Source organism: Chiloscyllium plagiosum, unplaced genomic scaffold (assembly GCF_037043375.1).
Source record: "Chiloscyllium plagiosum isolate Xiang-an unplaced genomic scaffold, Cpla_swu_hap1 HiC_scaffold_13, whole genome shotgun sequence".
NCBI classification, from domain to species: domain Eukaryota; kingdom Metazoa; phylum Chordata; class Chondrichthyes; order Orectolobiformes; family Hemiscylliidae; genus Chiloscyllium; species Chiloscyllium plagiosum.
The window spans coordinates 96,670,473-96,695,086 of NW_028270151.1; the positions used below are offsets into that span (position 1 = coordinate 96,670,473).

Here is a 24,614-nt window from a genome sequence, read left to right on the forward strand (position 1 = left end):
GCCAACTTGCTGCCCACTTCTCCAATGAATCCCTCTCTGTAAATTGTTTATAATCCTATTGCAACTTTATTGTTCTGCCTTTTCTAGGAGATTTCCATCCCCCCCCCCCCCCCCCCCCCAATCTTCCTGAGAGCACTGGCAGTCGGTTGCAGTTATTATCTTTTCAGAGAGACTTTTTGGAATGACTGGGAGGAGCTTGCTGCCCATTGGTCAGAATGGAGACAACTTGCCCATCAAGCTGCAGGAGCCTTTCACCCCCCATTCTTATCGATGAGGCACAGCAGCAGCACAGAAGGAAAGAAAAGGAAGCAAATCCTGATCTCCACATCTCACTGACTTTTGGAACATTCTGTCCTGTGTATCAAAGATCATTTCTATTCAGTTACATGAAGTCCCAATGTGGAAACTCCTAGAAACCCACATAGATTTCCCCCTGAACTGACTGCTGACCTTCACAAGGGGTAATGTGTACAGTCATCCTGGGCCAGGAGGAGGGGATGGTGAGAATTTCTTAAATTAACTGACAGTGACTGATTTTATAAACGTGTATTACAGGTGGACGTTCAGATGTAATCTCAATAATTGTGACAGAATTACTCAATTCATCAGGACCTGGATATTCGCTTTGTGTGTGAGTATTGTGTTCCAGCTCAATCCCATTTGCTGAATAAAAGTTCTCCTTTGAATCAAACCATCATCTCGATAGATCTCCCCAAAACTTCAATATGTCCTGTAATCCTATTACGATGAGCTGATGAGTGTAAGGTTTATCATCCTAATGTATATGCTTTGTAAACCCCTCTGTCACAGCTCCTCTCAATTTCCTTTGCTTCATGGAGAACAATCTGTTTCCACAAACCCCTGATTTCCCAATGTCTGTTTGCTCTCTATAAGGTAAATATCAGGATTGTGTTGGAACATTCTCCACTTGTCTGCATCAGTGCATCCCCCAACAATTTTAAAGAAAGTGAATATCCTCCAGGACAAAGCACTGTGCCTGAGTGGTGTCCCATCCACCATCTTCAGCATTCCCTCTCTCCACCCCCCAGGTACAGTGGCATCACTGTGTAAAAGGTAAAGTCAGCATTGTCTTACCAGACCATAGGGCTGCTCTTTCATTAGGGAGAGATGACTGGTGGTGTATTAACCTGAAGGTGACCACAGCACAGGCAAGGGGAGAGGTTGAGAAGGAGAGTCCATCTATTGAAGATGGATATTCTTAGTATGTACCATCAACACCCATGTCACTGCCACTAAAATCTCTCATTCCTTGAGCCATCCTGGTAAATCTCCTGTGCAACCTCTCCAGGACCCTGCCATCCTTCCCAATGTGTGGGGATCTCTGGTTTGCACAGACCCAGCTGCTCTGTGTTCTTGTGGGCGATGTCATCATCGAGCAACAGTTGCACTAAACTTCACTGTCTGGAAGGGTGGGAGACACAGAAATCCCGAAAACATTTAAGTTGTATTTAGTGTGCACTTGCGAAGCAATGATAGATAACACTTTTCCACAAGTACTGGAAAATAGATGAGGATTGTTCAGTGGTAGTTCTCTTTCTCACAGACCCGATGGACCACCAGAGACCTTTTCTGTTCTGTTGACCGCTGAGATGTTTATTATAGGAATATGACAGGCTCCACTGGACATCAGGTCAGAAAAGGTGATACGAGAACAGATGAAACATGATTGGTCGATGTTTCTGGGAGGAAAGTGAGACAGAGAGGTTTAAGTGGAAATTCATAAGCTCAGCGCAGGAATCGGAAGTGAGAAATAAACATTGCGCATTCTGAAGGCTAGAAATAAAGAAAGGCACATATAGCAGAGCTTTGAGAGACTCGAGGGAGGATAATGAAGCTGGAGGAAATGAAAGTTGGAAAGGATTGTGAGAATGGAGGATGTTACAGAGATCGAGATATGTGTGATAGAGATGTTTGGGTTTTGAAGCTGGAGAGGAATTATTCGAGATAAGGAAGAGTTGTAAGGCTGGATGAGGTGGCATGGACCGGGAGAGTTCCGAGCAAAGAGGAATTCACAGAGATAGTAAGCGTTAGAGTCATTAAGTTATACAGCACCGACACAGGCCCTGTGGTCCAACCAGTCCATGTCGACCATAATTTCAAACTGAACTAATCACATCTGCCTCCACTTGGTCCAAATCCATCCTAGCATTCCCTATTGATGTACGGGTCCAAATGGTTTTTCCTCTTAGAATCCCATTCCCCTAACCTTTTACACTCCATTTCCCCCTGACTAATTCAGTAAACCTTATCATCTCTGAACACTATGGACAATTGATCACGGCCAGTTGACTTACCCTGGACATCTGTGGAGAGTGGGAGGAAACGGGAGCACCTTGTGGAACCCGTGCTGTCATGGGCAAGAATATGCAAACTCGACATGGACAGCCACCCAATGCAGGAATTGAACCTGTATTCCTGGCATTGTGAAGCAGCAGTGCTAACCGTTGAGCCACTGTGCCACCCTGAAATTGTAATTGTATTCACAACTAACACGTCCTCTGCAAGTTTATTCCACATGTGAAACCACAGCGAAGAAGGTTACCTCAGATTTCAATGGGATCTGGATCAGATGGGCAAATGTGCTGAGGAGTGGCAGATGGAGTTTAATTTTGATAAATGCGCGGTTCTGCATCTTGGAAAAGCAAAGCTTAGCCGGACTGATACACTTAGTGGAGTGTTGCTGAACAAAGAGACTTTGCTGTGCAGGTTCATAATTCCTCGAAAGTAGAGGCGCAGATAGATAGGATGGTGAAGGTGTTTGGTATGATTTCCTTTATTGGTCAGAGCATTGAGTACAAAGTTTGGGAGGTCATGTTGCAGCTGTTCAGGACATTGGTTTTGCCACTCTTGCAAATTCAATTGTGTTCTCCACCTATCAGACGTATGTTGTGTAACTTGAAAGATTCAGAAAAGAATTTAGAATGATATTGCCAGGGGCAGAGGGTTTGAGCTGTAGGAAGAGTCTGTATAGGCTGGGGCTGTTTTCCTTGGAGCATCAGAGGCTGAGGAGTGATCTCAGAGGTTTATAAAATCATGAGGGGCATGGATCAGATAGATAGAAAAGGTATTTTCATGGGGGTGGGGGAGTCTAGAACTAGAGGGCATAGGTTTAGCGTGAGAGGTGAAAGATATAAAAGCGACCTAAAGGGTAACTTTTTCACGCGACGGTGGTATGTTTGTTGGATAAGCTGCCAGAGGAAGTGCTGGAGGCTGGTACGGTTGCAATATTTATTAGGCATCAGGATGGGTATATGTATAGCAAGGGTTTAGAGGGATATCGGGCCAAGTGCTGGCAAATGGGACGAGATTAGGTTCGGATATCTGGTCAGCATGGACGAGTTTGACCGAAGGGTCTGTTTCCATGCTGTATGTCTGTGACTCAGCCAGGGATCAGCTCAGTGGGTTTCAGTCTGTTAAAAGGTTTTATTTTTAAAAATCCGCAACATTCAGTAGGGTGAGGGTTTATTAATTTAAGTACCTGTCTTATGATCTTTTGGTTGAATGTTTTAAATATAAAAATACAGGTAATAATGTGTTCTAGAGAAGTCTTTTGTAAAGCTGTAAAACTCTGCCTTTTTCTGGGTCGACAGATTAAGGTGCAGAGATGGCCATTCGTACAGGGATGTGCTCTTCCTGGGAGGATGTCGGAGATTAGGAAGAGTTTTAATGATCCTGATGATAGTTTGCAGGAAGTGAGGATGCAAATCCTCTTGGATTGCATGGATCAGATGGAGCGGTGCTTAATGGCAATGAAGAATTTACAAGAGTCAGGGTTTGTGATAAGGGTAGTTTCAGGCCAGAAAACTGCAGATACAATCAGGTAGATGGCTTACCTCTCGGAAAGGTAAGAGAGGGAGGTAGGTAGTGCAGGAGCCTCCTCTGGCTATCCCAATCTCAAACAAGTATACTGTTTTGGAAAATGTAGGTGGTCATAAACTCTCAGGGGAATGTTGCACTGACAGCCAAGTTCCTGGTACTGAGACTGGCTCTACTGTAATGAGAGGTATATCAGGTTCTCGGTAATTAACGATGATAAGCGACTCTCTAGTCGGGCACAGACTGCTGTTTCTGCAGCTGACACTGAGACATCGGAATGGGGTGGTACCTCCCTGGTGTCAGGGTCAAGGATGTGTCGGACAGACATTAGAATATTCTAAAAGGGGAGAATGACACGTGGGAGGTTGGTGTACATCTGTACCAATGACATAGGAAGGGGAAAGGATGAAGTCCTGATGAGAGCAAATTAGCCTGGAATATAAAAAGTAGGTCCTTGGTCGTAATATCTGGATTACTCCCGATGCTACATGCTAGTGAGAGTAGGAATAGCAGGCTGGAGCAGATGAATGAGTGGCTATGTAGGTGGTGTAGGGCAGAAGAATTCACATTTTTTGACCATTGTAATCTCCTCTGGAGTTGAGTCGACGTGCAGAAGAAGGATGGATTGTACCTGAATTGGAAGGTGTCTAATATCCAGGCAGGGAAATTTGCTAGTGCTACTCAGGAGTCATCAAAACAGTGAGGGCGTAAGAGTAAATCCAAAGAGATAGTGTGAAAAGAGGTATGTCTGAGGCTGGTGCAGTTCAGAAGTCAAACAGCCAAGGCAGGCATGGGCAAGGCACAGAACCAGGTAGAACTGAAACGTTACACCGCATTTTACTTCAATGCAAGAGGCCTGACAGGGAAGACAGATGGGAAGAGAACTTCCAAGATTTCTTTGCCATTCCCAGGTAAAAAGGACGGCTGAAAGTGGGAACATAAGAACATAAGGAATAGGCCATCTGGTCCCTCAAACCTGCTCTGCCATTCAATAAGGTCAGGGCTGATCTTTTCATGGCCTCAGCTCCACTTTCCTGATCTCTCACTACCACCCTTAATTCCTTTCCTGTTCGTAAATCTACATTTTGACCTAAAGATAGTCCAGTCGATAACCTCAACTGCTGTACTCAGCAGCAAATTCCACAGACTCTCAGATTTAGCTGAAGAAGTCCATCCTCAGCTCAATCCTAAATCTTATACCCCCTTATTTTGATGCTCTGCTCCCTAGTTTGACCCATCCCCAGTGGAAATAACCTCTCTGCTTCTATCTTACCTATTCCCTTCATAATTTTATTGTTTTTCCTATCCAAACTCCCATACTTCGAAATTCCAATGAGTATAGTGCCAGTTTTCTCAATCTCTCCGCATACGCCAACCCTCTCAACTCCTGACTCAAAATAGTGAGCCTCCTCTAACCCCCTCCAGTGTCAGTACATCCTTCCTGAAGTAAATAGACCAAACCTGTACACAGTACTCCAGGTGTAGCCTCACCAACACCATATACAGCTGCAGCATAACCATCCCTCTAGCAATGAAGGACAATATTCCCTTCACTGCCTTATTTACCTGCTGCATCTGCAAACCAACTTCCTCTGATTCATGCACAAGGACACCCAGCTCCCTCTGCACAGCAGCATGCTGCGAGTTTTCACCATTTCATGATCCAGTTTGTTGTTAGTCCAACCAAAATAGATGACCTCACATTTCCCAACATTGAACTCCATCTGCCAGATCCTTACCCACTCACGTAACCTATCTGTATCCCTGTGCAGACTTACAGTGGCCTCTGCACACATTGCTTTACCACACATCTTAGTGTCGTCTATCTTTCATGAATAGATGCTGTGTCTGCTCGATGAGACAATTTCTATTCAGATAGCTCACTATTTTTTATTTGGGAGATCAGGCTTTTTCCCCACTACAGAAGTTGTGCTAACAGGTCAATTTTAAAATATTTTCATCATTTTTGCAGCTTGCCAATCTGTCAGAACCGTCCCAGAGTCCAACAATGTTTAGTGAATTATCACGAGTGCATTTGCTATTTCGCCTCTGCCATCTGTTACAGTCCCCTGGGATGCATTCCATCATGGCCAGGAGACCCATCTACCTTTAGGCTGTTATCTTTTCCAAGACTACCTCTTTACTGAGAATGATTGCTTCCATATCCTCATCTGCCATTGCCTCCATAGGCCTGCGACAATGAAACATTGAGAGTACACAGACAGTATGTTCCTGTTAAGGCCAAGGCTGATGAATGTAGAGAATGCTGCCTGCCGAGGGAAATTGAGGGTCTGGTCAAGAAAATGAAGGAGGGATATGGCAGGTACAGACAGCTGTGTTTGTGTGAATACCTGGAGGAGTATAAGGGCTGTAGGAGTATACCCGGACCAACCAACCCAACCACCCTGTAGCTCAACATTTCAATTCCCCCTCCCACTCCACCAAGGATATGCAGGTCTTTGGACTCCTCCATCGTCAGACCACAGCGAAACGACGGTAGGAGGAAGAACGCCTCATCTTCCGGCTAGGAACCCTCCAACCACAAGGGATGAACTCAGATTTCACCAGTTTCCTCATTTCCCCTCCCCCAGCCTGTCTCAGTCAAATCCATCAAATTCAGCACCGCCTTCCTAACCTGCAATCTTCTTCCCGACCTCTCCGCCCCCACCCAGTCTGACCTATCACCCTCACCTTGACCTCTTTCCACCTATCACATTTCCGACGCCCCTCCCCCAAGCCCCTCCTCCCTATCTTTTATCTTAGCCTGCTGGACCAACTTTCCTCATTCCTGAAGAAGGGCTAATACCCGAAACGTCGATTCTCCTGTTCCCTAGATGCTGCCTGACCTGCTGCGCTTTTCCAGCAACACATTTCCATCTCTGATCTCCAGCATCTGCAGACCTCACTTTCTCCTGTAGGAGTATAGCCGAGTGAAACCAGGAGAGCAAAAAGGGGACATGAGATAGCTTTGGGAAATAGGTTTAAGGAGAACCCAAAGAGATTCAACAAATACACCAAGGACAAATGAAAAAACAGGCAGAGAATCGGGATGCTCAAAGACCAACAAGGCTGTCTGTGGAACCATGGGAGGTGGGAGAGATATTATCCGAGGATTTCATGTCAGCTTTTACTGAAAGAGGATGTGGAAGTGAGAGAGTTTGGAAAAATAAATAATGATAACTTGACAAGTGTCCATATTACAGAGAAGGTGGTACTGGATATCTTATAATACATAAAGCTGAATACATCCCTGGGACCTGATCAGAAGTGTCCCAGAACGTTGTGGGAAGTTAGGGAAGTGATTGTCGGGCCCCTCGCTGAGATATTTGTATCACCGAAATCCACAGTTGCAGTGCTGCAAGACAGGCGCCATTATTTGAGAAAGGTGATGAGGAAAGGCCAGGGAACGATACCCCGGTGAACCTGAAGTCAGGCAAATTGTTGGAAGGGCTTCTAAGGGACAGGATTTGGATGTAATTGGAAAGGCAAGAAATGATTAGGGATAGTCAACATGGTTTTGTGCATGGAAATCACTAACTTGGACTCAGAAAGACATTCAGCAAGGTTCCACATAACAGACTGCTTAGCAAATTATACAAAATTGGCTGGAAGATTGGAGACACAGGGTAGTGACGGAGGGTTGCTTTTTGGACTGGAGGCCTGTGATTGGTGCTGGGTCCACTGCTTTTCATCATTTATATAAATGATTTCGGTGTGAATATAGGAGCTATGGTTAGTGCCTTTACATAGACACCAAATTTGGAGGTGCAGTGGACAGGGGAGAAAGTTACCTCAGAGTACAATGGGACATCACTCAAATGGGCTGAGGAGTGGCAGATGGAGTGTAATTCGGAAAAATGTGAGTTGCTGCATTTTGGGAAGGCAAATCAGGGCAGGACTTATACACTTAATGGGAAGGTCCTGGGGAGTGTTGCTGAACAAAGAGACATTGAGGTGCAGGTTCATCGTTCTTTGAAAGTGGAATCATACATAGGCAGGGTAGTGAAGAAGGTGTTTGGTGTACTTGCCTTTATTGGTCTGTGCATTGAGTATAGGAGTTGTGACATTATTTTACAGCTGTACAGGACATTGATTCAGCCATTTCTGGAATTCTGCTTTCAGTCCTGGTCTCCCTGCTATCGGAATGATATTATAAAACTTGAAAGGATTCAGACAAGATGTGCAAAGATGTTGCCAGGGTTGAGGGTTTGACCTATAGGGAGAGGCTGAATAGGCTAGGGCTGTTTTCCCTGGAGCATCGGATGCTGAGAAGTGAACTTCGAGGTTGATAAATCGTGAAGGACATGGTTAGGGTGAACAGCCAGGGTCTTATCCCCAGGTTAGGTTAGTCCAAAAGCAGAGAGCACAGACGTAAGATGTGAGGCAATAGATTTAAAAGGGATCTAAGTAGCAATGTTTTCAAGCTGAATATGGCACGTGTATAGAATGAGCTTGCAGAGGAAGTGTGGAGGCTGATACAATTACAACATTTAAAAGGCATCTGATTGGGTACGTGATTATGAAAATTTTAGAAGGATATGGGCCAAATGTTGACAAATGGGACGAGATTAATTTAGGATAACTGGGTGGCATGGACAAGTTGGACCGAAGGATCTGTTTCTGTGCTGTGCATCTCTATGACACGAATAAATTAAAATTAATGTAGGTTTCTCTTTGATGGAGAGTTAGCAGAAGGTCAGATAATTCTCCTTGGAGCTGAAAAGGTTAAGCAGTGATTTCAACCAGAAGCAGATTTGTTTCCAGGATATTTTATTTACAGAAAGACTGAGAGAAACTATTGTCACAATTTTAGTAACTACTTTCAGGTAATTGGCAAATAATGCAGGTTAAAAATGTGAAGGTTATTTTACTCAGTAGGTTCTGAGCATCTAGAACAGTTTGAACCACAGCTGGATGCAACTTCAGCAGTTATTGTCAAAACAGATTTGGAATTTAACTGTCTGAGGATAAATGTGGAGGGCTACTGGTAAATGGGATGGGGGTAATGGCAGAATGGCAGCATCTCCAGAGGGGGAGAATGCAGCGCCAGTGGGCTGAATAGCACCCAGCCCCTGTGCTCTGTGATACTGCCCCATTGACTGTGAATGATGAAGCTCATCCCAGGGCAGAGCCTTAGTCATGTACAGCACGGAAACAGACCCTTTAGTCAAACTCGTCCACAACGACTATATACCCCAACCTAATCTAGTCCTATATGGCAGCAGGTGGCCCATATCCCTCTACACCCTTCCTATTCATATACTCATCAAGATGCCTTTGAAATAGTGTAACTATACCAGCTGTCACCACTTCCCTGACAGTAGATTCCATACACGCACCACCCTCTACATGAAAAAAGGTGCCCGTTGGGTCCCTTTTATAACTTTCTCCTCTCATCTTAAACCTATGCCCCCTCGTTCTGGACTTCCTAATCCCAGGGAAAAAAAACCTTATCTATGTATCCCATCCATGCCCCTCATGATTTTATAAACCTCTGAGGTCACCTTTCAGCCTCCCACCACTCAAGTCACAATGGGGCCTGGCTGATTGACGGCAGCGTCAGACCAATAGGGGAGTTGGTGTGATCCTCCAGCCAATGGGAGTGTATGAGGAGTGCGGCCAGCAGGTCAACACGTGACCATGAGCTGTGCAGGTGCAGTATCACTGTGATGGGGGAAACTCAGTGAGTGTGAAGGGGGTGGGAGAGACAGGAGAGACTGGGAGAGAGATGGAGTTTGTTTACTGGGAGGGTTTATAAACACACGATGTAGGCTGCTAGACCTGAATTACCAGCTCCCAGTAAATGAAAATCAAAAGAATTGCAGATGCTGTAAATCAGGAACAACAACCAGAAAATACTGAAAATGCTCAGCAGGTCTGGCAGCATCTGTGAAGAGAAATCTGTGTTAACATTTCTGATCCAATGACCCTTCGTCAGAGCTGATGTTACTGAGAAAAAATGTCAGTTTATATGCAGAAGGTAGGGGTTAAGGAGTAAATGATAGATGGTGATAGATTCTAAAGAAAGAGATGGGAGCAGTTGGACAAAGGAATGGATAACGATCTGGCTGGAGGCCGGGGGTGAATAGTTGTTTATGGAGACTGTTAGTGACTAACCATAGGTAATGTGTAATGGCTATGTAATAACAAGGCCTGGTCTATGGGGTAGGGGGGCTTGGACACTAGGACGTGGGAGACTTAGGACCTAAAATTATGGAATCCAATATTGAGCCCAGAGGGCTGAAGGGTCCCAGGTACAAGATGTGGTGGTGATCTTCCAGCTTGTGTTAAAGTGTGGCGCTGGAGAAGAACAGCAGGTGAATTGACATATTGGGCTAAAGCACTTCATCAAGAATGTGAGAGTGGGGAAGAGGGCTGACAGATAATAAGATGGGTGGGTCGGGCTGGCGGTAAGGTGGTTGGGAAGGCGATAGGAAAATGCAAGTGGAGGATAATGGTGAGAGTGTGGAGTGGATAATTGGGAAGGAAGATGGACAGGTGGGACAGTTTGAGGGCGGTGCTGAGTTAGAGGGTTGGATCTGAGATAAGGTCGGGGAGAGGAGATGAGGAAATGTTGATGCCGTGTTGTTGAAGAGTCGCTCCATCTCCACCTATTATTTACTCTTTTACCCCTATCTCCTGCAGTCCAAAGATGTGTACGTTAGGTGAATTGGCCAAGCTAAATTTCCTGTCGTATTCAGGGATGTGTAGGTGAGGTGCATTATTCAGGAGAAATGTAGGATAATAGGGTAGGGGAATGGAGCTGGGTGGGATACTCTTCGGATGGTCAGTGTGGATTTGTTGGGCCGAATGGCCTGTCTCCACACTGTAGGGATTTAATTTTCCCAGCTACCATCGGTTCTGAGGAAGGGTCATGGGACACGGAATGGCCCTTGGTGTGTGCAGGAGCTGGAAACTGGGAAGGGGGAATGGCAGCGGAAACCGGGAGAAAATGATTCAGTTTAGACTGGGAGGTTTTAATTTCACCTCTATACAGGTTGTTAGACCTGAATTAGAAACTCTTGGTCCCACAATTGCAGCAAATAAGAAAACGGCTGTGGGCCTCAGTCACTGATAGGTCCTGGGTTATGGCTGTCATCTTTATTAGGGGCAAGGTACAGTGAGGCGCATGGACATGTCCTCTTCCTGGGTGGGGGAAGGGGGATTTGAAGAGGAGCATTTACACATCAGACACATAGCAGAGAAATATTTGTCTTTTCAATTTATCCTGCACTGATTGAGTTTTGTTTTGTGAATTATTTTTATAGGATATTAATTAAGAATGATTGAGGCCGGGATCTCAAAAACAGATTTCTGCAGTCAACGGAGTCATCAGGATCTGAATATTATTGGCATTTAACAGTGGAAGGAGAAAAGGTTGTCTGTTCCGTCTCTGGGAAAATATCTCCAATACTTTTGTCAAGCAAAATGCAAAAAGATGTTCAAATTCGTGGTTGAATCACCCATGGGCGATTTTGCCTGAGAGGGAGCACAGATTTATCCAAATTATATCTAGTCTCTTTGCAGGAACTGACAGATTATTCCCAATAACCCACTTCATGATGATTACCTGTAAACTCCCTGCAAAATTCTCATTAGAATTCCTTATGAACTCAAATTCCAGCACATTTTCGGGTGGAATGTTCCAGATTCTGAAAACTGTCTGGTGATAGATGCAGGAAACATTGCAGTCTTGATGAAGTGTTGAGATGATCACACCAAGCACTACTGATGCTGCCTGACCTGAACACAATGACCAGTATGGATAAGATGGGGCATTGCTGGAAGTCAGAGTCTATATAATGTGGGCAAGGGGAAGTGCAGCAGGTCAGGCAGATTCAGAGGAGCAGGAAAGTTGATGTTTTGGATCAGTACCCTTTATCAGTCCTGATGAATAGTCCTGACCCGAAAAGTCAACTTGCCAGCCCCATCGTATTCATGCTGGTCATCGATCACCTATTTATTCGAGTCACACGTTCTGGCACTCAGCGTGTAACCGATATTGTAGTGCGTGGTGTGATCATCTCAACACTTCTTCAAGGCTACAATGTTTCCTGCATCTGTCACCATTTCAGATGCTGCCAGACCTGCTGAGGATCTCCAGCACTTTTTGTTTTTATTGTGGATTTCCACCATTTTGCTGAGGCACTTAGAGTCAGAGAGTTATCCAGCACAGAAACAGACCCTTCAGTCCAACTCGTCCATGTCGACCAGATATCCGAAACTGATCCAGCTCCATTTGGGTAAGTTGGCCTATATCACTCTGAACACTTTCTATTCGTGTACCCCTCCAGACGCCTTTTAAAATTAATTCGACCTGTGCTCATCATTCCTATGGCAGCTCATTCCATACACTCACCAATCTCTGAGTGAAACGTTTGGCCCTCAGATCTGTTTGAAACCTTTCCCTTCTCACCGAAAACCCAATTCCCTGTAGTTTTGAACTCCCCGACAGTGGGTGGAAACAAAGACCTGGCTATTCACCCTGTCTGTGCTCCTCTATAAGGTAACCCCTCAGTCTCTGACGCTCTCGGGAAAAAGCCCCAGCCTATTCAGCCTTTCCCTTTAACTCCACAGTCCTAACAATAGCCTTGCAGATATTTTCTGAAACGCTTCTCAAGTTTAGTAAAACAGAGTCATAGAGATGTACAGAATGGAAACAGACCCTCTGTCCTAATCGTCCATGCCAACCAGCTCATTTATACATGTACCAAGCAAGTTATCTCTATGGTCCTTTTGAAGTCTTTCCCCTCTCACGTTAAAGCTATGCCCTCTGCTTTTGGACTCCCCTATCCTGGGAATAAAGAAACTGACTAGCCACCATGTTGTTGCTCCACACAACTTTGAAATGTTGCATCATAATGCCATCCAACAGCATCTACTGCTCCAGGGAAAGTAGCCTCAGCCACCCCTATGGTTCAAATGTTTCAATACTGGCAACACCCTTGTAAATCATTGCTGAACTTATTCTGGTTTCCCAACATCTTTCCTATGGAAGGGAGACCAGAATTAAAAGAAGTCTGGGCATTCCAAAAGTGGCCGAGCCAATATACTGTACAACCGAACCATGATCACCCAACTTCTATACTCAATGCTCTGCCCAATAACAGCTAGCATACCAAACACCATTTTCACTGACCTGTCTACTTTCAAACCCACTTTCAAGTAATTCTCAACCCACACCGCACAATGTATTTGTTCGTGCACACTTCCCAGGAACTTGTCATTATGAGGTTGAGTCGTATTGTGGTAACATTTTTCCGAAATCAGGAAAAAAAGAATTGAGTGTAGTATTGTAAAACTGGCCTCACCAATGCGCAGTACAGCCACAACGTGTCCTTCCTATGTTCGCAAGTTCGCATCCCAGTCATTGATATAAATGACAAAAAGTAGTGGATCAAACAGCGATCGTTGTGACACTCCACTGGTCACAGGCCTCAAGTCTGAAAAGCAGCCCTCCACCACTCTGTCTTCTACCTTTTGAGCCAGTTCTGTACTCAAATAGATGATTTCCTCTGTATTCCATGAGATCTAACCTTGTTAACCAGTCTCCCATGAGGAGCCTTGCAGAACACCTTACTGAAGTTCACGTAGATCATGTCCACCACTCTGCCTTCATCAATCCTTCGTTACTTCTTCAAAAGACATTCTTCCCTTTGGAAAACGTAACAGCTACAGCACCAGAATAATCGGTCCACCGTGTCTATGCAGATTATGAAGCCATTCCAAACTAATTTCATCTGCCTGTACATGATCGATATTCCTGCCAACCCATGCCGGCTTATGTGTTTGCCCTATTGCCTCAAAAACGTTGTGATTGTTCTTGCTTTTGCATCTCCCAGGAGAGTACATTCTAGTCAACTATCACCTTCTGCATAAGAAACTTGCCTGACATATCTCACTTTAAACTTGCACAGATGTTGTTGGAAATTCCCAGCAGGTCATGCAGTATCTGTGAAGAAAAATCAATTAATGTTTCGGGACCGGTCACCCTTCCTCAGAAACATTAACTCTAATTTCTCTTCACAGATGCTGCTAGACCTGCTGAGCTTTTCCAGAAACTTCTGTTTTCTTTCTGGTTAACAGCATCTGCAGTTGTTTCGGTTTGCATTTCCTTTAAATTGCCCCCAGTCCTCTGAAATGTGTGGCTCTAGAATTTGTCACTACCCCCTTGGAAAATAGATTCCGATTATTCACTCTGTCTGTGCCTCTCTGGTTACCCCCCAGCTACTGACTTGCCAAAGACAAAAATCCAAGTTTTTCCAACCTCTCCCAATCCACACAACATCCTGGTAAACCTGTTTTCACCCTCTCCAAAGCCTCCAAATCCCCTTGAAGTCTTTCACCTCTCATGTTAAACCTATGCTCTCTACTCTTAGACTCCCCTACCCCGGGGAGAAAAAAAAGAACCCATGACTAGTCACCCTATTGTTGCTCCTCATAATTTTATAAAGTTCTACAATGCCACCTCAAGTGTCCAGTGATCCAGGGAAAATAGCCACAACCTATTCAGCCTCTCCCTATGGTTCAATAATGGCAACACCCTTGTAAATCGTTTCTGAACTCTTTCAAGTTTCCCAACATCCATCCTGTACCAGGGAAACTGGAATTGAAAGCAGTATGGAAATTCCAAAAGTGGTCGATCCAATAAACTGTACAACCGAAACATGACCTCCCAACTCCTATACTCAATGCACTGCCCAATAACAGTTAGCATACAGCACACCACCTTCACCGACCTGTCTACCTTCAACCCCACTTTTAAGGAACTATCAAACCACACTGCACAGTCTGTTCGTTCGTGCACACTTCCCAGGAACTTGTCATTCTGAGGTTGAGTCCTATTGTGGTAACATCTTTCTGAAATCAGGGAGACTAGAATTGAATGTAGTATTCTAAAACTGGCCTCACCAATGCCCAGTACAGCCACAAAGTGAACTCCTAACTCCTATACTCAGTGACAGAATCCCTACAGTGTGAAAACAGGCCATTCGACCCATGAGACCATACCGATCAACGGAACAGCATCCCACCCTAACCATGTAACCTCTTATTTCCCACAGCGAATCCACCTTACCTACAAGCCTTTGGATTGTGGGAGGAAACGAGAGCACCCAGAGGTAGCCCACACAGAAACACAGTGGGAGAATGTGCAAACACCACGATGACAGTGGAATTGAACCAGTCCATTTATTAATCAGTGCCCTGACCAATAATGGTCAGCATCCCAAATGTCAACATCTGATCTCCCTGAAACTCTATTTTGCAGGAACTATGCAGTTGTTCTGAGCCTTTCAGAGGGATTGAAGTGGATGGAGAGAAAACAGCAACAGGGTTGAATTTTGATCTATAAAAATTCTCTCCATCTTCCCCCTCTCTGTCTGTTCCCCCCTTTCTTCCACTCTCTGTCTGTCCCCCCATCTGTCTGTCTGTTCCCTGTCTGTCTGTCTGTCCCCTCTGTCTGTCCCCCGTCACTTCCTCTGTCCCCACTGTCTGTTCCTCATCTCTCTCTTCATCCTTCTCTCTGCCACCCTTCTCTATCCCGCCACTCTCTCTGTCTCCCCACCCTCTGCCACCCAATGCCTGCCTACCCTCGTCTCCCTAGGTCTGGACTCCCCCACCACAGGGAAAAGACCGTGTCTATTTAACCTATCCATGCTCGGCCTGATTTTATAAATCTCTGTAAGGTCACCTCTCAGCCTCCGACGCTCCAGGTAAAACACCCTATTCAACTCTGGCAACAACCTTGTAATTCTTTTCTGACCCCTTTCAAGTTTGTGAACATCCTTCTGATCGGAAGGAGACCAGAATTGCATGGAATATCCCAAAAGTTTCCTTAGCAATGTCCTGTACAACCACAATATGACCTCCCAACCCCTATACTAAACTATCTGACCAATAAAGGAAAGCAGACCAACTGCCGCTTTCACTATCCTATCTACCTGCGACTCTACTTTCAAGGAACTATGTACCTGCACTCCAAGGTCTCTTTGTTTAGCAACAGTCGGCAGGAACTTACTATTCACTGTATAAGTTCTGCTAGGGTTTGCTTTTCCAAAATGCAGCACCTCACATTTTTCTAAACTGAACTCCTCAGCCCATTCGCCCATGTGATCCAGATGCCTTGTACTCTGAGGTAATCTTTTTCACTGTCCACTCCAACTCCAATTTCGGTGTCATCTGCAAACTTACTAACAATACCTCTTATGTTCACATCCAAGTCAATGATATAAATAATGAAAAGTGGATCCAGCACCGATCCTTGTGACACTCCACTTGTCACAGGCCTCCAGCCTGAACAGCACCCATCCGCCAGTACCCTCTGTCTTCAACCTTTGAGCCAGTTCTGTATCCAAATGGCTAGTTCTCCCTGTATTCCATGAGATCTAACCTTGCTAACCAGTCTCCCATGTGGAACCTTGTCAAAAGCCTGACTGAAGTCCATGCAGATCATAACCACTGCTCTGCCCTCATCAATCCTTTTTGTTACTTCTTCAAAGAAACTGACTCAAGTTCATGAGATGTGATTTCTCACACACAAAGCTGTTAATAATATCCAGGACTTAACTCTGTACACTGGGCTCTGCGTTACCCAGCTATAAATGCTCATATTCTGGATAAAGTTCACGTACACCAGCTTTGTGTTAATGACTGTATATTGAGTCATGTTAATATCACCCACACAGGTGAGTTCCTTTTGAAAGGCAGTCCCAATATCCCTAAACCCCTCCTGTCTGCTCTGTCTCCTCCATCCCCACCATAGACAGTAAGTGGGAGGAGCTCATGGAGATTCCATGCGAGTGAGATTGAGAACATCTTCCCTTCTTTACACCATCCCACCAAGAAATGGTGGTAGGGTCTTTATCTCTAGACCAGGATCAGTGTTGTGTAACAGCATCTTTGAAGAGGCTGATAAGAAAACGTGCTCAAGCCACCAGGCCATGCTGTCTCCCAGCTGTCCCTGCCTGAGCCTCCAAACAGAACCTTTCTGTTCAAAGTTTGTGCGAAGATTTGTAGCTCAGGTGCTCGTTGTTGTGGTTCTGTTCGCCGAGCTGGAATTTTGTGTTGCAAACGTTTCGTCCCCTGGCTAGGCGACATCATCAGTGCTTGGGAGCCTCCTGCGAAGAGCTTCTTTGATGTTTCCTCCAGTGTTTTGGTGGTCTGTCCCTGCCGCTTCCGGTTGTCAGTTTCAGCTGTCCGCTGTAGTGGTTGGTATATTGGGTCCAGGTCGATGTGTTTTTTGATGGAGTTTGTGGATGAATGCCATGCCTCTAGGAATTCCCTGGCTGTACTCTGTCTGGCTTGCCCTATGATAGGAGTGTTGTCCCAGTCGAATTCATGTTGCTTGTTGTCTGCGTGTGTGGCTACTAAGGATAGCTGGTCGTGTTGTTTCGTGGCTAGTTGATGTTCATGTATGCGGATTGTTAGCTGTCTTCCTGTTTGTCCTATATAGTGTTTAGTGCAGTCCTTGCATGGTGTATTGTACAGTACATTCGTCTTGCTCATGTTGGGTATCGGGTCCTTCGTTCTGGTGAGTTGTTGTCTGAGCGTAGCTGTTGGCTTGTGTGCCGTTATGAGTCCTAGGGGTCGCAGTAGTCTGGCAGTCAGTTCCGAGATGCTCCTGATGTATGGTAGTGTGGCTAGTCCTTTTGGTTGTTGTATGTCCTCGTTCCGTGGTCTTTCTCTTAGGCATCTGCTGATGAAGTTGCGCGGGTATCCGTTTTTGGCGAATACCTTGTATAGATGTTCCTCTTCTTCTTTTTGCAGTCCTGGTGTACTGCAGTGTGTTGTGGCCCTTTTGAATAGTGTCCTGATGCAGCTTCGTTTGTGTGTGTTGGGGTGGTTACTTTCATAGTTTAGGACTTGGTCTGTGTGTGTGGCTTTCCTGTATACTCTTGTAGTGAATTCTCCGTCTGGTATTCTCTGTACCATCACGTCTAGGAATGGGAGTTGGCTATCCTTTTCTTCTTTTCTCGTGAATCGGATTCCTGTGAGTGTGGCGTTGATGATCCGGTGTGTTTTTTCTATTTCCGTGTTTTTAATGATTACAAACGTGTCATCGACATATCTGACCCAGAGTTTGGGTTGAATTTGTGGTAGGACTGTTTTTTCTAACCTTTGCATAACTGCCTCTGCTATGAGTCCCGAGATTGGTGATCCCATGGGTGTTCCGTTGATTTGTTCGGAAATCTGGTTGTTGAATGTGAAGTGTGTTGTGAGGCACAAGTCCAGTAGTTTAAGTATGCCGTCTTTGTTGATAGGTTCAGCGTCCTGTTTTCTGTTCTGTATGTCCAGTAGGTTGGCTATTGTTTCTCTGGCTAGGGTTTTGTCAATCGAAGTGAACAGTGCCGTCACGTCGAATGATATCATGGTTTCTTCTTTGTCTATGTGTATATTTCTGATGATGTCCAAGAATTCCTGTGTTGATTGTATAGAGTGTTTGGATCCGCTGACCAGGTGTTTTAGTTTCTGTTGTAGTTCTTTGGCCAGTTTGTATGATGGTGTCCCTGGTAGTGATACTGTGGGTCTGAGTGGGATGCCTGGTTTGTGTACTTTAGGTAATCCACAGAATCTGGGGGTGTTGTTGCTTTCCAGTTTCAATCTTTGTAGAACAGCTCTGGTTATCTGTCCATTTTTTTGTAGATTCCTTAGTGTGTTATTTATCCTATTAGTGAGCTGTGGGGTGGGGTCAAACTCCGTCTTTTGGTAGGTGTTGGTATCTTCAAGTAGTTGTTGTGCTTTTTGGATGTAATCAGATTTATCTCGGATGACCGTCATTCTGCCTTTATCTGCTGGTAGTATGATTATGTTCTTATCGTTTCATAGTGATTTCAGTGCTTCCCTCTCCTTGTTGTTGAGGTTATGTGTTTGTCTTTTCCTTATTATCATAGTTACGACAGTTTGTCTCACTGTTTGTTGTGTCTCTTCTGTCAGTCCATTGTTCCTGAGTGTGCATTCTAGTGCTGCTAGGAAGTCTGCTGTCTTGGCGTCCCTGTGGTTGTAGTTGAGCCCCTTGGCCAGTATTGTTCTTTCCGTGTCTGTGAGCTGTCTGTGCGAGAGGTTTTTAACCCACGTGTGTGTGTTGTAGTGTCCTCTTTGTTGTGTGTTAGTTTGGCCATTTTTTCTTTTAGTGCCGTTTTTATGCGGTGTGTGGTCCTGTTCTGTCCTATGGTGACAGCCTATTCTATGGTCCGCGTCCATTCCTGATTCGTGGTTTTTGAAATTAACGACTTTTGGCGCGCAATTTCATGTCTGTATCTGTGAAGTCGGTTGTGCGCGTCTGTGATCATTACCTGGATCATCCTGAACCCGTTCTGCTGGGCTGTTTCCCTGGCTTGTGGGTTGTTGACTGGCGGTCTGTATCTGACACAATGTGGAAGGATTCGATTCTTTCGGCATTCATGCAGGAACCGGAGTTGTTCGTATGTGGCGCTTAGTCGGTTAGTGCAGGATTCCCATTTCCTGGCTTGTCTCAGCGTCTCTCGCCCGTAAGTGTTCAAAGTTTGTGCGAAGATTTGTAGCTCAGGTGTTCGTTGTTGTGGTTCTGTTCGCCGAGCTGGAAGTTTTTGTTGCAAACGTTTCGTCCCCTGGCTAGGCGACATCATCAGTGCTTGGGAGCCTCCTGCGAAGCGCTTCTTTGATGTTTCCTCCGGTGTTTATCGTGCTCTGTCCTTGCTGCTTCCGGTTGTCAGTTTCAGCTGTCCGCTGTTGTGGTTGGTATATTGGGTCCAGGTCGATGTGTTTGTTGATGGAGTTTGTACAATCAACACAGGAATTCTTGGACATCATCAGAAATATACACACAGACATAGAAGAAACCATGATATCATTCGACGTGACGGCACTGTTCACTTCGATTGACAAAACCCTAGCCAGAGAAACAATGGCCAACCTACTGGACATACAGAACAGAAAACAGGACGCTGAACCTATCAACAAAGACGGCATACTTAAACTACTGGACTTGTGCCTCACAACATACTTCACATTCAACCACCAGATTTCCGAACAAATCATCGGAACACCCATGGGATCACCAATCTCGGGACTCATAGCAGAGGCAGTTATGCAAAGGTTAGAACAAACAGTCCTACCATAAATTTAGCCCAAACTCTGGGTCAGATATGTCGATGACACGTTTGTAATCATTAAAATCACGGAAATAGAAAAAACACACCGGATCATCAACGCCACACTCACAGGAATCCGATTCACGAGAGAAGAAGAAAAGGATAGCCAACTCCCATTCCTAGACGTGATGGTACAGAGAACACCAGACGGAGAATTCACTACAAGGGTATACAGGAAAGCCACACACACAGACCAAGTCCTAAACTATGAAAGTAACCACCCCAACACACACAAACGAAGCTGCATCAGGACACTATTCAAAAGGGCCACAACACACTGCAGTACACCAGGACTGCAAAAAGAAGAAGAGGAACACCTATACAAGGTATTTGCCAAAAACGGATACCCGCGCAACTTCATCAGCAGATGCCTAAGAGAAAGACCACGGAACGAGGACATACAACATCCAAAAGGACTAGCCACACTACCATACATCAGGAGCATCTCGGAACTGACTGCCAGACTACTGCGACCCCTAGGACTCATAACGGCACACAAGCCAACAGCTACGCTCAGACAACAACTCACCAGAACGAAGGACCCGATACCCAACATGAGCAAGACGAATGTAATGTACAAAATACCATGCAAGGACTGCACTAAACACTATATAGGACAAACAGGAAGACAGCTAACAATCCGCATACATGAACATCAACTAGCCACGAAACGACACGACCAGCTATCCTTAGTAGCCACACACGCAGACAACAAGCAACATGAATTCGACTGGGACAACACTCCTATCATAGGGCGAGGCGGACAGAGAACAGCCAGGGAATTCCTAGAGGCATGGCATTCATCCACAAACTCCATCAACAAACACATCGACCTGGACCCAATATACCAACCACTACAGCGGACAGCTGAAACTGACAACCGGAAGCGGCAGGGAGAGACCACTATAAACACCGGAGGAAACATCAAAGAAGCGCTTCACAGGAGGCTCCCAAGCACTGATGATGTCGCCTCGCCAGGGGACGAAACGTTTGCAACAAAAACTTCCAGCTCGGCGAACAGAACCACAAGAACCTTTCTTTAGTTTCTCTCCTGTCAGACTCTCCAATTGCTCAGTTTGTCCAGGATCCCCTCCTGGTGCTGCACTGCTCCTGTCCCTCACTGACCTGTCCATCCCCCAGTGTCCTCCACATTCATTCATTGTTTACAATCCCATTGTCCCAGTCCTCCAGCCCCGCCCCCTCCACTCTATTGGACAGCAGATGCTGTCAATCACCCAGGCTCCTATATGATCTGGAGCATTTGCTGAAAGGGGAGACCAGTGCACGGGCGCAGTGCTGGCCAATTGTCGCAGTGTGTGCAGAGTCGATCAGTGCCAGGGAGGGAGGCTGTGGGTGTGTGGGATTAATCTATCATTTGCAGCTCCATAACTTCCTCCTCTGGGAACAGGACCCGGCGAATAGCCTCTCTCCTGGTATCCTGACGAGTGGTCAAAGTATCACTGGGGGTGCATTTTGCAGAAAGTTATCAGAACGCTTTTTGTGAAGATTCAGGATTGTTATGGAAAGGGACAAGGATGGGTCTGCAATTAGAGGTCGAAATTGGTTCATTTTAGTTCACCCAGATATGTTTTTGCCAGAGTGTGCAAGAAGCAGTGTGTGCAGTATGGTTCTCATCAGAGGGTGGAGGTGGGGAATATAAATGAGATGTTCCAGATTGATTTTTCCCCAATACGGTTCCAACCAGGAAGGAAACCCGGGGACCTAGGTGGTGGATTCACCAACACTCGGGAGGCTCCGAGTCAGAATCATTGATTTGGTTCTGAGTCTGCAGAAAGGAGCGAGGTAACTGAATTCAAGGAGATGAGAGAGATTGTGAAAACTGGGTATGGTGGAAAGGAGTGCGGAGATTGGTTTGGTCTTCAGTTAACAAGAGAGATAAATTAGGAGACTGAGATTTAAAGCTTTGGGGGAACAAGGAAACTACAATTTAATACTATCATTGTCTTATAAAGTTCCATCCTGTATTTACAGTGGTGACTTGTTTTCTCTGTTGTAGGATACTGAAAGGGTGAATTTACAGTTGAGAAATTCAAATTGAACTTCATGTTCAGACCTGAAGGTGACTGGATCCGTCCCAATCTGAATATCATTGGCCTTTTCATCTGGAAGGAAAGGTGTGCATTCTGCCCGTGGACGAATATTTCAAATGTCAGTGCGTCTGGAAAAATTACTGAAACACAGCCAAGTCCATGTTCGCGAAGTTTGTGGCTTTGAATGGAGGCTGGTTATCAGGATTACCTCCATGGCAACAGCAGTTTAAAAAGTCTACTTCAATTCAGCACATTGTGTTTAAACAACACATCCCTCCCCCACACCCCCATGGCTCACTCAAGTACCAGACAGTCTCTTCAGTTTCAGTGGGATTGTCTGTTAGGATTTTGATGTGGAGGAGACGGTGTTGGAGTGGGGTGGGAAAATTTATAAATCTCACAACACCAGATTATAGTCCAACAGGTTTATTTGGAAGCACGAGCTTTCCGAGCACGGCGTAATTTTTAACTTTATCAGGTGTATCTCTATGATGATAGACTTCTTCAGTTAAGTACTTCAACAATTACAGAGGCCACAAGTTCCCCTCTAGCAGTGTCAACTGCTATTCTGGCCCTGGGGATAATACTCGTCACTTTTTATCCCCAATCCCATCAAGCTTTCTGTTGATCTTTAAAGTTTTTCTAATCTCCTAGCTTCTCCTTGGTCTTTGCCAATTTGTATGCCTTATATTTCAATTTGATAGACTCCCTTATTTCCTGAGCCACCCATGTCAGATTATTCCGTTTCCTACAGTCCTTCCTTTTCACTGATATATACTTTTGCTAAACACTGAAAAATTGCTTTGATATTTCTCCACTGGCCGTCAACCGTCCCACCGTAAAGTCTTTGCTTCCAGTCTACATTAGCAAACTCCTGCCTCATCCTATTGTTTTCGCCAGGATCTTGGGATTGGATTTAATCTTCCCGCTTTCCATCTGTATTCGAAATTCATCCATACTTATCATAAATCAGATTACAAGGTGAGGTGATGTTTCCTGGGTGTTTTGGTTTTCATTATCAGTGATCTTGGCTTTGTAATAAAGTATAGGATAGATATTCACAACAGCGTATTCTGGAAAGTGTGAATGTACTACACAGTTTAAAACCATAAACCACTGTCTTCCCTCAGTTTAAAATTGCAAAATTATTATCTCCTACATGCTTCCTCACTATCTAAGTTTGGAATGCTAATCCACCTGACTATCCGGCATTTTTCGAAAATCTCCTTGGGTGAATGTGGTGAATTTTGGATTCAGCTTTCCAGTTATTACCGTAAGAAGATAAGCACTGTGCACAGGAGAGGCAATGCAGCCTTTCGAACCAGCTCCACCATTTAATACCATGATGATTGAGCTCACCTCGGTCTCAGCTGGATTTTCCCGCCTGCTCTCTCTCACCCTTCAACTCATTGCAAATTAAAACTTCGTTAAATTTGCTCATTGTCCTGGCATCCACTGCATTTTGAATAGGGAATTCCACAGATTCACAGCACATTGAGATAAGTACATTCTTCTTCATGAGAATAGAATAGAGTCCCTATAGTGCAAAGAGCGAGTATTCATCTATCAAGTCCACACCAACCCTATGATGAGCATCCTATTCAGACCCACACATTGCCTGTAACCCTGCATTTCCCATGTTTAATGGCTTAACCGGCACATGCATGGACACTGTGGGCAATTTAGTTTGGCCAGTCCACCTAACCTGCACATATTTGGACTGTGGGAGGAAACTGGAGCACCCAGAGGAAACCCACGCAAACATGGGCAGAACGTGTAAACTCCACACAGTCACCTAAGGCTGGAATCAAACCCGGTCCCTGACGCTGTGAGGCAGCGGTGCGAGCCCCTGAGCCACCTCTGCTTAAAATCTGCTACCCTGCCCCACAATTGTCTGAATCTATGTTCTTTACATCAGAAATCAGGTTGTGGAAGCAGATGTCTCAGTAAAACCCAGTGACAGCCCATATGCCCAGTGTGTCTGAATGGGGATCCTAAACCCAACACCTTCCACCCCACACTTTTCATTCACTTTCCAGAGACAGGGCTCCAGTGACCTCATGGGTACTACAACTCCCGCAATCCCTGAGGCAGGTACCACACGTGTTTGGGGATTCCGGCACTGTAAATGTACAGAATGTGGGCTGATTTTGGAGCATGTGCTTTGGGGTAAGTAGCGGAAAGTACTTCCCACAGTGATTGGCTGGAGGAGAAACGTATCTGCTTGCAGTATTGATCGGTTGGGGGGCCAAAGTCCATCCCCAACTCGTCATAACACTGGGAATCGACCAATGGGAAACAATCTGACCCATTCTCCCAGACTGAAGTTCCTCTTCTGTCCAGGATTAGATTACTTACAGTGTGGAAACAGGCCCTTCAGCCCAACAAGTCCACACCGACCCTCCGAAGAACAACCCACCCAGACCCATTCCCCTACAATTACCCCTTCACCTAACCCTACGGGCAATTTAGCATAACCAATTCACCTAACCTACACATCCTTGTGACTGTGGGAGGAAACTGGAGCACCTGGAGGAAACCAACGCAGACACGGGGAGAATGTGCAAACTCCACACAGACAATTGCCCGAGGTGGG

The 24,614-nt window shown here is 45.3% G+C and overlaps 1 long non-coding RNA gene across 1 annotated transcript; it reads left to right on the forward strand.

The window, feature by feature from the left end:
• The first annotated feature begins 556 nt into the window (after positions 1–556).
• LOC122552414 (uncharacterized) lies at positions 557–22,775 on the forward strand. The gene is made up of 3 exons (XR_015759055.1): positions 557–631; positions 11,106–11,214; positions 21,985–22,775. It is a non-coding gene; the product is annotated as an uncharacterized LOC122552414 (long non-coding RNA).
• The last annotated feature ends 1,839 nt before the right edge of the window (positions 22,776–24,614 follow it).